The sequence below is a fragment of the Triticum aestivum genome, chromosome 6D (assembly GCF_018294505.1).
Source record: "Triticum aestivum cultivar Chinese Spring chromosome 6D, IWGSC CS RefSeq v2.1, whole genome shotgun sequence".
Lineage (NCBI taxonomy): Eukaryota > Viridiplantae > Streptophyta > Magnoliopsida > Poales > Poaceae > Triticum > Triticum aestivum.
In genome coordinates this window covers 129,679,534-129,692,266 of record NC_057811.1, presented here as the reverse complement: position 1 = coordinate 129,692,266, position 12,733 = coordinate 129,679,534, and positions in this window count along the sequence as shown.

Sequence of the window (12,733 nt, the reverse complement as noted above, 5' to 3'; positions counted from 1 at the left end):
GATCATATAACCCACAAATATATTAATCTTCATTTTTTGTACAATCATTCCGGACGCAACCCGTCGCATAGGATAGGATGGTGCCAACCACCGTTAAACTAGTCTCTATCAGAAAACTTAGCAATCAGGTGGTCAATCATATTCCCGTCCCGCTTAATCGGACCGTAAAAAGCATATTGGAGGTATTGCTTGACTACCATCTTTTTCTCTCTCTTTAAATCGACTAAAATAAACTTGTCAATCTCAAGATAATGTGCCAGCTCAGTGTTTTGGTGGTTTTCATAAGGATAAGGTATGCGTGCATGCATTCATAAGATTGAGTGCATGTACGTGTATCTGAGCATCTGCTTTTGTATAGTGTTCAAAAATAATAATAGAAATAATCTGGTCCAACTCAAAAAAATCTTTTCAAGGATACAAATACAAAAAAGAAAGAATAATCTGACAAAATTATACACAAAGACAAAATCAGTTTTGAGGGCCATGCAACGTCGAAGTAATATATAGAGGCCAGCAAGGCCTTTTTGCAATCACACAGCACGATTAGACATACGTGCACACTTAGTTTTGTATTAACTCAATGATTTACTACTTTTTTTCTTTCGGCAGCACGTACACGCACGGTCCATGTCAGCTCCAGGGATCTGTATATCCTTCATGTGGGCGCCACGTGTGACTGGGTTGCCCATGCTATCAACAAAACCACGTGTACGGGCACCTCAGCGCCTTCGCCCTCAAGCAGGATCGCTATCAACTAGCAAGCGATTGGTACGTGACAACTGTGAGGATATGCAGAACACCGCAGCACAATCTCTGTAGGCCATTCCGGCCACAATTATTAACCCAATGGTCCGGACCACATTCCATATATGTGAATGTTTCTTTCATTCTTTGGGAACGAGGGCGCACACTTTCTTTCCTTTTCGGCATCCGGGTTGGAGGTCACGTTGCTGATATTTTCTTGGAAGAACGAACACTAAGAAATGGACACATCACACATGACTCTCGTTTTAAAAATCTCGGCCGTCGATTACGGCTCACACACAGCATAACGGAAGATGAGTTTTTTTTTTTGAAAGTCGGCATTTTATTGATTAAGCAATAAAGTCATATAAGGTCTCCCGGATACAATTCGAAACAGAATGAAAAACACACAACAAACTAGAGTTTTTACAAGAATTGGCCAAAACATGAGCCACTACATTACAATGCCGACGAACATACTTGAAGGACGAACAAGTAAAAGTCATGACTGCTTGTTTGATATCCATCACCACAGAGCCCACATTAGAATGATCCCGGATGTTGGAGTTAATCCAGCAGCACTATTGAGCCCACGGCCTGGGCAACACAACCGCCACATCCTCTTTTCCAACAAAAGAAGTTTAGGGGTTTTCTGCCTCCCGTCCGCACCGCTGTCGGTCCCCCTCATCTCTGGCGGTTCTAGGCCATGGAGGCGCGGTAGACCCTGGCTCTTATCGGTGGGAGGGATCTTACTTTTGTGATGTAGGGTAGAACCCTAGTGGCCCGGTCTTTTACGAATGGAGGGAGTCCTACGAAGAACACGAGGGGAAAACACGAGGATAAACATGAGAGAATCACTCAAACCAACAAGATTCGATTACACATGTGCTAGATCCTCGAAACACAAAGAGATACACGATCCGAATCCAACAAGGGACGATACATAGGTAACACGTTCTTCTCCGTGAGGAGGTCTTGAGGTCTTCCCGTTAGGGGTCTTGAATCCACTTGGGGGGATCTTCTCCGTAGAGGTCGTGAACTCCGATGGAGAAGTAACCAAGTGGATGAGCAAAGCTCTATCTCTAATATGAGGTATCACATTGCTAACCCTAACTAGGAGGAGGAGGAGGTCTATTTATAGTCTTAGTGCAAATGGGGGCGAAGTGAAGGGGTACATGGGCATCGGGCCCGAAACTGTGCGCAGACAGGTACCAGACGTCCGGTGGGTTCCGGTCGTCCGGTGGCTCGTGGGCGTCCGGACGTCCGGAAGTCGCGGACTTCCGTCATTTCGACTCGGTTGAAGTGGCACCGGATTTCCGAAGACGGCCGGTCATCGGTCGTCCGGTCGCTTCGGACTTCCGCTAATTTCGTTCTGTTGGGGACCTGCCGGATTTCTGGTGGAGCCCGGTCGTCCGGTCACTGGGAGTTGTCGGTCGTCCGGTCCTGGACGGATGTCCGGCCGCTGTAGCGTTCACTGGCCTGGCTTCCTCTGGCTGGCGTGGCCTTCTGGGACTTGACGTTCGGTCTGGAGCGGTCGTCCGGTGGCTGTAGCTCTTCTTGCAGCTCTTCTTCTTGTCCCTCATACTTGGTGTCCTCGCTGTCTTGTCCGTTGGATGTAGCTGCTTCATGGCCTTCCTCCAAGTACCTGATCACACATAGTGTTTCCGCTTGATGTAGTAGCCATGTCGCATGTGTAGAAAGTGGTAGTTCGGAGAGGAGCGAGTTCACCTTATCTTCGATAGCCTTTGCTCGAGCTCTTGTCATTGGTTCAAGTGGTGTCGTGGGAGATGTCGATACGTCCATGGGGATGACCGTGGGATGCTCCGCATCATCCCCCCCTCCCTTGGGAAAGATCCGACCTCGGATCGAAATCTTCATCACCACGGTAGGGCGAGAGATCCTTGACGTTGAAGACGTCGCTCAGGTTGTACTTGTCGTGCAGGAGGTCGATCTTGTAAGCGTTGTTGTTGTAGCGTGCTAGCACCTTGAAGGGTCCATCGGCTCATGGTAGAAGTTTGGACTTGCGCTCGTTGGGGAAATGGTCCTTGCGAAGGTGTAGCCACACAAGATCTCCAACGTTGAATATCATGGGTTGCTTGTTGACGTTGAGCTTGGTCGCGAGTCGTTGTACTTGGCGCTCGATGGTGTGCCTTTTATCTTCATGCATCTTCTTAAGGTATCTCACTCGGGCACTCGCGTCCATGTTGATGCGCTCTTGTAGTGGTAGAGGGAGAATGTCCAATGGGGACAACGGATTGAAACCGTAGACGACCTCGAAGGGGGACTTGCCGGTAGTCGAATGTCTTGCACGATTGTAGGCATACTCGGCGATGGGTAGGCACTCCCACTCCTTGATGTTCCTCTTGATCAACACGCGTACGTTCGTCACTTCCGTTTGGCCGTCGGTTTGTGGACGGTATGCCGTGGAGAATAATAGCTTGATTCCGAGCTTGGCGCATAAGGTCTTCCAAAAGTAACTCAAGAACTTGATGTCGCGGTCTGAGACAATCGTCTTTGGCACTCCATGTAGGCACAAGATTTCTATACAAAAAAGATTTGCAACATGTGAAGCATCGTCTATCTTGTTGCAAGGAATGAAATGAGCCATCTTGGAGAATCAGTCCACAACAACAAACACGGAATCCTTTCCATTTCTAGTCCTAGGCAAACCAAGTACAAAATCCATGCTAATATCTTCCCATGGGTGATAGGGAATTGGAAGGGGTGTATATACACCATGCGATTGAGCTTTGGACTTAGCTTTGCGAGATGTCGAACATCGGTTGGTGAAGCGCGAGACGTTGCCGAACATCTTGGGCCAAAAGTAGTTCCTGGAGAGCGTAGCAAATGTCTTGCCGCGTCCAAAATGTCCCATTAGTCCTCCTCCATGAGATTCTTGCAAAAGTAACAAACGAAGAGAAGACTCGGGGATGCAAAGTTTGTTACCTCTCATAAGATAATCATTTTTGATGTAATAGCGTTCCCAAGATGTATGCGTCAAACATTTGGCATAAGGAATAGCAAAAGTAGGATCATGCGCATACAAGTCTTTTATGTGCTCAAAGCCAATGACATTCAATTCAAGTTTAGTAACAAGCATGCATATGCGGGAGAGCGCATCCGCCACAACATTTTCCTTGCCTTTGATATACTTGATGACATAAGGAAATGACTCAATGAATTCACTCCATTTAGCATGACGCTTGTTCAACTTAGTTTGACCCTTAAGATACTTAAGCATTTCATGATTGGTATGAATGATAAATTAATGATGGCGAAGATAATGTTCCCATTCATGCAAAACTCGCACTAAAGCATATAGCTCTTTGTCATACATGGGGTAATTGAGTTGCTCCAGAGAGTTTCTCACAAAAGTATGCTATGGGGCGCTTCTCTTGCGTTAACACACCTCCTATGGCATTACCGCTAGCAATGCAATGAATTTCAAAAGGTTTGTCAAAGTTGGGTAATGCAAGCACGGGAGCATGAGTAAGAAAATTCTTAAGTTCATTGAATGCGGTATCTTGGGATGATCCCCAAACAAATGGCGCATTTTTCTTACTCAAAGCATGCAAAGGTGAAGCAATGGTGCTAATATCTTTGACGAATCTACGATAGAAACCGGCTAAACCAAGAAAACTACGCACTTGTTGCAAGTTGGTTGGTTGGGGCCAAGTTTTAATAGCATTAATCTTAGATTCATCTACATGAACACCCTTAGAAGACACAACGAAACCCAAGAAAACAAGCTTATCAACACCAAAATGGCATTTTTCCATATTAGCATAAAAGCGCTCTTTCCTAAGGGTTTGCAACATGGTTCTAATATGGGTGTCATGATCTTTGAGCGATTTGCTAAACACAAGAATATCGTCAAAATAGATCACAACAAATACGCCAATATAGGGTCGAAGAACAAAATGCATGACTCTCATGAAAGTACCGGGTGCTTCGGATAAACCCATTGGCATAACAAGCCATTCATATAAGCCAAATTTGGTCTTAAATGTGGTTTTCCATTCATCACCTTCTTGGATGCGTATTTGATAGTAGCCACTCTTAAGATCAATCTTAGAGAAAATGGTGGCTCCGCTAAGCTCATCTAGCATATCATCTAGGCGTGGAATGGGGTAACGATAATGCACGGTAATAGCATTGATAGGACGACAATCAGAACACATGCAATATGTACCATCTTTCTTGGGAACAAGGATTACCGGGACGACACAAGGGCTCAAACTTTCTCGTACATGGCCGTTGCCGATGAGGTGTTGTACTTGTCGTTGGATCTCCTTAGTTTCCTCGGGGTTGACGCGGTAGGGAGCCTTGTTAGGAAGGGGTGCTCCGGGGATGAGGTCGATTCAATGTTCGATGCCTCGTAGTGGAGGTAGACCCAGAGGTAACTCGTCGGGGAAAACATCTTGGAATTCCTGCAATAAAGAAGATAACACTAAAGGTAGATTATGAGAGTTGTTAGTTTTGGGTGCCTCGTCCTTGCACAAAAGGACATAGTGCATGACACTTGATGGGTTCTCACACACTTCTCTCATCTCAGTTTTGGTGGCAAATAGCAAAGTTTTTCTTGTCGCTCATCATGGAGGCACTCAATTTGGGCTTGTGGCGCTCACTCTGTATTGGGTGGTTTGCTCTCTCACTATTCTCTCCACGATGGGTGGCTTGCTTGTCGGCGATCACTTGACTTGGAGACATAGGTCGTAGCACGTACTCCTTTCCTTTCATCTTGAAGCTATGTGATTTGTCCGCCCGTTGTGGATGACACCTTGGTCAAATTGCCATGGTGGTCCAAGAAGGAGGTGGCAAACGGACATCGGGACGACATCACACTCCAAAGTGTCTTCATATGCTCCGATCTTGAAGAAAACTTGTACCATATGCTCGACTTGGATAGTGCCGGAGTCGCTTAGCCATTGGAATTTGTAAGGATGGGGGTGCTTCATCTTGACCAATTGGAGCTTGGAGCATAGTTCTTCACTTGCCAAGTTATGACAACTCCCTCCATCGATGATGACCTTCACGGACCTTCCATTGATGCCGGCTTTGGTATGGAAGATATGGCATCTTTGGTCTTTGTATTGTTGATGTTGAAGTGTCAAGACTTTGGAGACAACGAGAGCGGGGCTCGAATCTTCGTCACAAAAGACTTGATCATCTTCATCTTCGTTCACGCGCCGATGCATGGCCACTTGCTCAAGGGCGTCCATTTCCTCTTCACTCATAGAGTCATAGGTTCCGTCGTCGTTGAGGATCATGGTGCGCTTGTTGGTACACTCAAAGGACTTGTGGCCTCGGCCGCCGCATGTGAAACACTTGATGGAACTTGTCTTGACGGTCTCATCGGTTGGGGTTGTAGATGATGAAGCTCTCGGCTTGAAGCTGCTTGTAGTAGGAGGACGACTTGAGGTTTTCGAAGTTTTCTTGTAACTTGACTTGTCGCCGTTGCTTGTAGATGGCTTGGTTGCGGTATAAGGTGTTGGAGTCATTGAAGCTTGGTTGTTGGAGAAGCCATAGCTCTTGGAAGAGTACTTGGCATACTTGAAGTCATCTTGCACTTGACGTTCCGCCTTGGTAGCTTGATGAGGTTCGAGTATGGTTGGAATTCGGCGATCTTGTTGATAGGATGATTGAGTCCATTCAAGAAACGTGCCATAGTTTGCTCATCATCTTCCGTGACATTTGCTCTTATCATGGCAATCTCCATTTCCTTGTAGTATTATTCAACGCTCTTGGTTCCTTGCTTGAGGAGTTGGAGTTTCTTGAAGAGGTCGAGGTTGTAATATGTTGGCACGAAGCGTGCTCTCATGACATCCTTCATTTGACCCAAGTGGTGATAGCTGGTTCACCTCTTGCCTCTCGGCGCTCAATGACTTGTTCCCACCAAATGAGGATGTAATCTTGGAACTCAATGGATGCCATAGCGATCTTCTTCTCTTCCTCATAGTTGGGCAAACGAAAGATTTTATCAACCTTTAACGCCCATGATAGGTACTCTTCGGGATCATTGCTTCCGGTGAACTTGGGCATGGTGAACTTGAGCTTGCCGTAGTGTTGTTCTTCATTGTGTTGGGGTTGGGGATGTTGACGTCCATGTCATGGAGGATTGTCATCTGCATGTTGATCTTGTCGTGGAAGATTTCCATTGTCTTCTTGATCTTGGCAAACTTGGGGTTCTTGTCGAGCTTGTGGAGGAGCTTGTTGAGCTTGTGGAGGAGCTTGAGGAACTTGACGATGCACTCTTGATTGATAAGTCCTCTCTTGAACTTCATCACGAAGTGCTTCTTCTTGTTCGCGCCTATGGCGGTTGCGTGCGGCAACGGCGCGACTTGTGTCGTGGAGTGCACGTTGCGCCTCAAGTGCTTGAGCTTCTCGCCGGTGTTGTTTTTGACGTTGTGCCTCGTCATCTTGTTCGTCTTGGTGTAGACGCGCTCGCTCTTCTTCTTGTTGGCGTAGGCGTTGGCATTCTTGTGCTTGCGCGAATGTAGCTTGGTTTTGACGATGTCGATGCTCTTGCGCTCGAAGTTGCTTTTGATGGTCGGTGTTGTATAGGGGATTGCGATTTGCTTGACGATCTTGACGCGCGGCTCGTCGAAGAGTGTTTGATGCCGGAGTACTTGAGCCGGAGATAGTGTCGTCGGAGTGTCGACTCGAGCGGCTCTGCCTTGAGTAGGACGAAGAGGAAGAAGAGCGGTTGACCAACAAGGCACAAATCTCGTCCATTCTTGCATTGCTCTCTTGCTTTTTTTCGTCGAGCTTGTTGTCAAAGTAGTCTCTTGTACGTTGCTCGGAGAGTCGCAAGTCGGTGGCGAGGTTGTCGATGCGGTCGCTCATTGCTTGTTGTTCTTGATGCAAAGCTCGTTGTGTGCCAAATATGTGTATCTTGGTGACGTAGTTGTTCAGGTCGTCGTCTTGTTCTAGGAAGGGTGGGTTGGTAGAAGAATTTGACCTATCCATCATTCCAAGCAAATATGTGAGTGGGAGAAAGAGAAGAACTTATAGCAAATGTACCTTGACCGATGTTGAAGATGGATCAATGATCACTCAAATGTATAACAAGGAAATAGCACAATTGGTACCAATTCTTGTCGGTTTCTCACACCTACACAAATAAAAGCTTATGGTGGAGCTCGGTTAGGATGGTGGCACAAAATTTGATGCAATTGTTAGGGAGCCTCAATAATGTTGGAAATGATTCACAAATTTGCAATGCAACAAGTAGCCCAAGCAAGTAGGTACACGGAAACACACACGCAGATAGATAAGTGGGGTTGTGCAAACCAAAAATGAGCGGAAAATGTGGAATCCACGGAAAATGCTCTTGTTGCACAACTCTAGAGAGACGCTAGCACGATTGCACAATAGGCGGATACGAAACTTGTGCACAACCTACTAAGCAAAAATGCAACGACTTCTATCCCAATTATGCTATATGTATGGTGTTCCGATGATATGATCCAAGATGATCGAGTATGAAAATCTTAATGTAGTATGATGCTATGGTTCTTGCTTATAAGCTCTTTGCTTATCTTTCCCTTTTGCTTAAAAGCTTGGTTGGCTCTTTCTCTTTTGAGCTCTTTTCTCATGCAAAACTTCACGAACCAAGATAGCAATTGTGTATGCGATGACAACCTTGTGACACAAGAGATGATACCAAGATATGCACCACGATGATATGGTATGTATGCTATGGGAAGTATGATCACTAATGTGCACAAGTAACGTTGCCGACAATACTCAAAGGCTAGTCTCGATGGGTAAGTTACGCAAAACGGGCGATGATTGTTATCAATGTAATGGCAAGGAGTAGACAAAGATGTCGTCAAAGTTACCGTCCTTGCTTACGGTTGAGGGTATCAAAATTGTCGAGCGGGTGTTGTCGATGACGAGTCCTTGGCGAAAATGAGCTGCGGTGGTGTTGATGTCGAACCGTTCCTAGTTAGCAGAAACACCCTAGGAAACAATGATCCACAACTCAAATTCTCAAAACCAAATGTGTCAAAATTGTGTCGGAGTTGGTAACGTGTAATCTTTGGTGGTTGCGGAAAGCGATGGTGGTATCGGGGTGCGTATGCGGAAGTGGAATGGGTATTGGAGTGCGTATGCGGAAGTGGGGCGGTGGCTGAAAACTTTCGGGCGAATTTTTTTAGTTTCGTCAGGAAACATCGGACGTCCGGTGGATGTCGGACGACCGGCGGTCGGACGTCCGGTAGCTGGCAGACGTCCGGTGCCTGGGCGGTTTCGGGCCTAGGATGAACAGCTAGGGTTTGTGGTGGAGGTGGTAAAATTTGTCGAATCCGAGCGTTTTTGTGGATGGAAATGGTTGAGACGAAGGGGAAAAGCTAGATACACTCGTGGCAAAGCAAATCCATGGATCAAATCCAACAAAACTTCATCACACCAACAAATCACAAAAAAATTTGGGGATATTTTTGGTGGGGATTTTCGAAATTGGGGAAGAACACAACAAAATCAAGCTAGAAAACAAGGTGTAGGGGCTCCAAATCCGTGATCAACGTGACTCATGATACCAAGATGATGTAGGGTAGAACCCTGGTGGCCCGATCTTTCACGATTGGAGGGGATTCTATGAAGAACACGAAGAATATGAGGGGAAAACACGAGAGAATCACTCAAACCAACAAGATTCGATTACACATGTGCTAGATCCTCGAAACACAAAGAGATACACGATCCGAATCCAACAAGGGATGATACATAGGTAACACGTTCTTCTCCGTGAGGAGGTCTTGAGGTCTTCCCGTTAGGGGTCTTGAATCCGCTTGGGGGGATCTTCTCCATAGAGGTCGTGAACTCTGATGGAGAAGCAACCAAGTGGATGAGCAAAGCCCTATCTCTAATATGAGCTATCACATTGCTAACCCTAACTAGGAGGAGGAGGAGGTCTATTTATAGTCTTAGTGCAAATGGGGGTGAAGTGAAGGGGTACATGGGCCTCAGGCACGAAACTGTGTGCAGACAGGTACTCGACGTCCGGTGGGTTCCGGTCGTCCGGTGGCTCGTGGGCGTCCGGACGTACGGAAGTCGTCGGACTTCCGTCATTTTGGCTCGGTTGCAGTGGCACCGGATTTCCGGAGATGGCCGGTCGTCCGGTCGCTTCGGACTTCCGCTGATTTCATTCTGTTGGGGACCTGCCGGATTTCCGGTGGAGCCCGGTCGTCCGGTCGCTGGGAGTTGTCGGTCGTCCGGTCCTGGACGGACGTCCGGCCGCTATAGCGTTCACTGGCCTGGCTTCCTCTGGCTGGCGTGGCCTTCAGGGACCGGACGTCTAGTCTGGAGCGGTCGTCCGGTGGCTGTAGCTCTTCTTGCAGCTCTTCTTCTTGTCCCTCATACTTGGTGTCCTCGCCATCTTGTCCATTGGATTTAGCTGCTCCGTGGCCTTCCTCCAAGTACCTGATCACACATAGTATTTCCGCATGAGGTAGTAGCCATGTCGCATGTGTAGAAAGTGGTAGTTCGGAGAGGAGCGAGTTCACCTTATCTTCGATAGCCTTTGCTCGAGCTCTTGTCATTGGTCCAAGTGGTGTCATGGGAGATGTCGATACGTCCATGGGGATGACTGTGGGATGCTCCGCATCATCTTGTTTTTAGCTGTTTTTGGGAGTTTGTTTAGAGTTTGTGACCTACTTAGGAAGACGAGGCGGCCGCGGTTCCTTGAAGATGGAATAACAATCTCCCCGCCTAGCTCCTGTTTAGGTGATGCATCTAGCGTCGTCAAAGGGCGTGTGGAGGTGTGTCTTCGACGGATCTCACAAGATTCGGTCGATGCTGGTCTTCGGTGGATCTACTTGGATCCAATCTGTGTTAGTCTTTGTTCGTGTCTCTACATGTTGAATCCTTTCGATCTATACTTTTTTTTTCATCGACAACGGTTGTTGTTTTGGTGCGCCGGCCCTACAGGGTCTTAGCATGACGACTTCTTGACTGCCTACTACAACAAGTTTAACTCGGCTCTGGTGAGGGAGGGCCAATGATGGCGGCACGCCTCCGGCTCGCTCTAGTAGTTGTAGTCGTCGCTAGGTGGTCTATAGACATGAATGTAATTTTTGTTATTTCTACACTCTTTGTACTGAGATGACATGAAGAATACATCGGATGTTTGCTCGCAAAAAAGCCATCAACACTACATATATCTATACCTAGCCATATGTCGGCCGGTCCGGGTGTAACAAAGCCCGAAGAAGAAAACATAGGCCCGGGCCCAGCCCGGCAGTCGGGCCTAGATTCCAGGCCCAAGCCCGGCCTGTCAGTGAAAAAGCACGTATTTTCCAATGGGTTTGCCCCCTCCCAACTTGGTATAAAATAGTGCCCGAACCCATACTATATACCCAGTCATCTCCACTAACTTATTTATCTCAACATGGAAGCATGTTACCTCATCATATAAGAATGGCCATAGTGGGAGTAACTTCAAGAGTAACAGAAGCTCCAACTCAGCAAAATTGCCTATGTGACATTGAGTTAATGAAGAGACACAAACTGAGTAAATCATAACATCACGTATCCCAATACAATACTACCTCTGTCCGGGTTTATAGGGCCGGCTAGCACCACATAGCCATCCGTTTGTATTAGGCCGTTCGTTTCGAGTGCCGTTCAGGAGGGATCCTCCGTGTGAAAAGGTAGGCTGCATGTAATGTTTGCTCCGTGATTAGTGCTGCCTCCGTTGCACGTGAAGAAGACGGACCAATGCACATCAAATCAACATTAAAGCGCGAAAGTACTTCGCACACGATGCTTTGGTGAACGATACTGGAACGATGCCCAATCCAACTGGCTGGAGTTGTTTAGCCTTGGCTTTGGATGGTAGGATTTGACATGTCGTCTGTATTTCATGTGAAAAATGTGGTGTGTGAAGCAGTGCTCTAAAAGCGAGCGGCTGCATGTTGTAATTAATAGCATCGGGAACAAAAGATTTTGCATGCACGTCTGCTCTGCCTTGATCTTGCCGATGCGGTCGACGGGATATAATCCCGGATGAAGGTAGCATGAGTCTATAAACTGATTTGCATGATATCACACTTATGTTACTACCCACTATGATAATGTGTATGGTGGTAACATCGGCAGGATAATGTGTATGTTACTCTTAAACTTACTCTCCACTATGGTTAGCTAATTATGAATAAGTCCCATCTCAACACGCATGCATTGGAAAAGACCCACCACAACATTCAACCATGCATGGGAAAACGTTTTCTATTCAATTATTTTGTTTGTATTCAATAAATATTGTTATAACAATATAGTAAGTCATACATATTTCAAAAATTAATTATGATATTATCAACCTAAATTCTTATCAACCGCTTCCCGCATTAAAGCGCGGAGTATCCTTTAGTTTATACATCTCCTATTTCTTAAGGCTATGGCACAGACAGATTGGCTTGAGCCTGCACCCTTTTTTTTGAACTGTTAGCGTGGAGCAACTTGAGTGACGTCAAATCTTTTTGGGATCATTTACTGCACCATGGGCAGGATAGGCGCACCCTCTCACCATGCTCGTTTCGTGGTAGATTTGGTAGAAGAGAAACTCGCTAGTGTTCATAGACAAATCGTCATCACCCACCATCATCTTGGCCCGTATACGAAACGAGGCAGGGCAAGGGCTAAACATTTGGGTAACTATATGTTGGGAGAGTAGGCTTTTTTTTTAACACAGTACATACTTAAGCGCTCATATATAGGCACATACACTCACTCACTTATCCTATGATGCACACACACATCCTACCCCTATGGGCACATTTGAGAGACCGAGCCGTCATATTATCACATCGCCGGAAATTTTGACATAGATTCAGGAATAATACGAGCACCAGGACTTGAACTTTGATGTATCGGGGATAACACTGTCCCTCTAATCATCAAAACCACAGGTTTGTTCACGGGAGAGTAGGCTTTTGTATTGGTTTTTTAGGATGGCTTTTGTATTGTTTTGTTCTCGCCTTCGGTC